We start from the raw sequence: 4,594 nt of genomic DNA, 5'->3' as shown, positions 1-4,594 counted from the left end.
CACAGGCACCTTGAGGCGACTGTAAGTTGAGAGAAAGAATAAAATGAGAGAGACTTGATGGTGAAAACCCTTCGGACACTACAAGTCGATTAGGGATTGTGAATCAGATTGGATAATCGGAGCATTGAAGCCCAGTTTCATGGTTTAGGGGTATAACAGGAGTTGAACATCAAGCTTGCTTAACAGAATAGGCCACAGGTGCATGTCATGGTCGTTAGAGTTGGTATCCACATCTGATAGGTTTCTACTTTGTAGCTTTCTTGTTAGGAATCATCCCTTATTTTTGTCATTTACTCTGTTCCTTTTGTCTTGTTTACCTCCTCTTCCCGAGTCTGTTTGGTCATAACAAGTGAGAAATGATTTCAAAATTTGCCACCAGTTTTCCAATTGCACACAATGGGATCTGGCTAGCACATCATAGTGTCAAAAGTCAGGAAAGAACAACAAGCGCACTGAGCTGGTAACAATCAATATGCTTTGGGACCCTTGTGAAATACAAAGGTTTGGTACATATCAATTCAGGAACAATGCAACAGATGGAGGGTGTTAGGTGAACAAATCAAAGGTATTTTCGGTGAAACACGAAGGTTTGGTACATATCAATTCAGGAACAATGTAACAGATGGAGGGTGTTAGATGAATGGATCAAATGTATTTTTGGTGAAACATGAAGGTCTGGTACATATCAATTCATGAACAATACAACAAGATGGAGGGTGTTTGGTGAACGAATCAAAAGTATTTTCTGTGGTGAGATTGACAAAAGGTGTTAAATAGTAACAAGCGAGGTCTTCCGAGCAGAAATCAAAGTTATCATCGCAAGTGAAGGAGCAACAGACCTAAAGGCTAGGGCCAGTGGTTTAAGTCAAGAAATAACAACATGCGCGATGAGTGGGTGGCAATTGTCGTGCTTTGAGATTCATGTGAAACACAAGGGTTTGGTAAATGTCGGTTTATGAGCAATGCAACAGATAGAGGGTATTGGGTCTTAACGGAGAAGAGGTATTTTCTGTGATAAGGATGACAGAGAAAGTGGTTAGCCAATAAACAAACAAGTTCTTCGAGTGGAAATCAAAGTGATCATGGGAAGTGAAGGAGCTTCTCCCTCAAAGTCAAGGCCACAAACCAACCACTACATTTTTAAACTGACAAGATTTTTCTTTGATTTGAAACAGGGGCAGAAAATTTCATTTGTCTCGGAGAAACCCTCCGTAAAGAAAAGCAAGCACCAAACAGGTTTGACCGTAAATTTTTAGGACCCTCCTAGAAAATAGGACCGAGTTTAAAATTCAAAACAATTATGAGTAGCAAGATCTAGCATAAGTGCGCCCCAAAGGAACATAAGTAGGCTTCAAAGTTTGCATGTTTGAGATAGGATTCAATTAGGAGTTTTCAGGACCCTCCTGAATAACGGGACCTAGCTTTAGGATTTCTATTGGATAACAAGGTTTAGAGTAAGTTCTGTTGTAGGGTAATATAATTTAGCCGTAAAATTGTCACTTTTAAGATAATACTTGATTTTTGTTTTTCAGGTCCCTTTTGGATAATGGGACTTAGCTTTAAGACTTCCATTAGATAACAAGATTTGGCGTAAGCTCTGTTGTAGGGTAGTGTAATTCAGCCGTAAAAATTGTCACTTTTAAAATAATACTTGATTTTTGATTTTAAGGACCCTCCTAGATAATGGGGTGTAGTTTAAGACCCTCTTAGATAACAAGATTTACCGGAAGTTACACCTTTAAAAGATATAACTTTGATTTAAAATTGTCGTTTAGTTAAGAATTTTCAGGACCCTCCGGAATAATGGGACCTAGCTTTAAGATTTCCATTAGATAACAAGATTTAGCGGAAGTAATACCTTTAGAAGATATAATTTATATTTAAAAACTATCATTTAACTAGGAGTTGTCAGGACCTTCCTGGATAATGGAATCTAGCTTTCAAATTCTTAGTAATATTTGGTAACATGATTCAGTTTAACACCCAAAGATGTGCCCAGCTACCAAACTGGGGCAGAAAATTTTCTTTGTTTTGTCTATTTTGTTGAAATCAGGCGCACACCTGGAGAGCACGGGAATACATTCAAGTTTTGGCAATCAGGCGCCCACCTGGAGAGCACAGGAATACAGTTCAAGTTTGGTAATCAGGCGTCCACCTGGACAGAACGGGAATACAATTAAAGTTCTGGCAATCAGGCGCCCACCTGGAGAGCACGGGAATACAGTTCAAGTTTTGGCAATCAGGCGCCCACCTGGAGAGCACGGGAATACAGTTCAAGTTTTGGTAGTCAGGCGCCCACCTGGAGAGAACGGGAATACAATTATGGTTTTGGCAATCAGGCACCCTCCTGGAAAGCACGGGAATACAAGTCAAGTATGGCAATCAGGCGCCCACCTGGAGAGCACGGGAATACAGTTCAAGTTCGACAATCAGGCACCCACTTGGAGAGCACGGGAATATAGTTAATGTTTTGGCAATCAGGCACCCACCTGGAGAGGACGGGAATACAGTTCAAGTTTGGTAATCAAGCGCCCACCTGGAGAGCACGGGAATACAGTTAAAGTTTTGGCAATCAGGCACCCACCTGGAGAGCACGGGAATATAGTTCCAGTTTTGGGTAACCGGCGACCACCTGGAAAACAAGGGAGAGCAACACCAGTTTTAAGGAAGGGAAATAATTTAAGTGTCGGTAATCAGGCGTCCACCTAGAGAAAAGGAAAGCATCTCAGATTATAATTCGAGTTCAGCAATCAGGCGTCCAGCTAAAGAAAAGGGAAAGTGTCCCAGATCACAACTTAAGTTGGCAACAAAGGGATTTCACCAGGAGAATACAAGTCAACAAGGCAACAAGAATCACAAGATCAAGTTTGAAGATACAGATAGGATTTTTGTAATGCATAGATCATAGTTTAGTCTAGCTTCTTTTTATTTTGTCATGGTGTAATAAGGAGTTCAGTAAGCAGTAGCAGCAACAACAGCAGCGGTGAAATCACAGCTTCATGGTAGTTCCAGCTACCAAAACTTCCCGAACTACACTAACTTGATTCCTTTATAGCCAAGGATATGTAGGCAACCTCGGAAGCACGGTGTGCTCAAATCTTTCAAAAATGCTTCCCACGGAGTATTCAAATGGGCAAAAATCGCTCGTATCTGCTCACTTTTTCTTTGCACGAAAACTCTTCGTCTTTTCGAGCAAGGAGGGCAGCTGTGAGCATGTGATTTTTGCCCAACATGAAATACTCCTATAAAATCAAAGAAAATAAAGTTTTTCTTAATTATTCGCCATTTTTAGGAATTTTTGCAGATTTTTATTAATTGTTTGCATTTTTCCGGCACGTTTAATTTTTATTTTTATCATGAGAAAATACCAAAATATCATGCATTGCATTTAGGATTTGTTTTTATGTTTTTAGAATTAACCAATAATATTGTTTTATAAAAATTAAAAATCACAAAAATTGCTTCATTTTTACACTTTTTACTTTTATTGATTTTTTCTCTTTTAATTTAGGATTAAGTAGCTTTTATAATTTTTATAATTAGCTAATTAGTTTAATTTCACACTTTTAAATAATTTAAGATTTTTAATTTTTAGGATTTTAATTAAAAGAAAAGGGAAAAATTAGAAAATAAAAGAAAGGAAATTGGAAAAAGAGTTTAATTTGAATTTGGGCCAAATCCTATACCCAAATCTGCCCAATACCAGCCCATTTCACTACCTGGCCCAATTGTAGTTTTTCTTTCCCTTTTATTTAAATACCTAAGACCTAATAACCTAGAGAGAGGGAATCAGATCAGAAGACCTCACCTCTCATATATAAGAAGAGCACAACTTTCCTTTTTTCCCCTTCTTCTGACTCCTTCTTCATCTCCGGCGCACCTGCTTCTCCAATCCATCTTCTCTTCACGCTTCCTCAATCACTGATAACCCACACCTTCTGAAATTAATCAAAAAGAAAGGAAAAGTTCTAAATCAAAATTTTGGGTCTACGATACTAAGAATGTAACAAAAGAGAGGATAAAAGGGGTTTCATCCCTGCTTGAAGTTTGCTATCTTCTTCTTTGATATTTCTGGGTTTCAATAATGTTTGCTTGAAGTTTTGCTGTTGTTCGCTGCTGAGACTGCTAACCTCCGCTTCTCTGGCCCTTTATTTGGTTTTCTTTTAGCTGTTTTCCGCAACCAGTTATTGAATCATGAATTCAAGTCTCCGATTTGTCAAATTTTGGGTTCTGTTAGTTTGTAAATAAGCGTGATTTATTATTTTAACGTCTGTTTGAATTGCTCCATGACTTTGTTTGCTTAGCTTGAATACGCGTTTGCTGCTGCGATCATATTTAGTAGATTTTGTCCCTATAATGATGAATTGAATACGTGTTTAGCCTACAATACAACAAATGTTTAGTGATTTGATTTTCTATTATTAGTAGTGCAGATATTAAAATTTAAATTAGATATTGCTTACTGCTAAATCTGCTCATTCTTCCTAGTTATAAAATAACTCGTCATTCAATTCGTTTTTTTCTGAAGCATTTGATCAATTTTTAAAATTAGTATTTCCTCACCAACTATTTCTCATATCCAATTGGATTACTA

Source organism: Nicotiana sylvestris, chromosome 12 (genome assembly GCF_000393655.2).
Source record: "Nicotiana sylvestris chromosome 12, ASM39365v2, whole genome shotgun sequence".
NCBI lineage: Eukaryota > Viridiplantae > Streptophyta > Magnoliopsida > Solanales > Solanaceae > Nicotiana > Nicotiana sylvestris.
Note: the sequence above shows the minus strand (reverse complement) of the source record.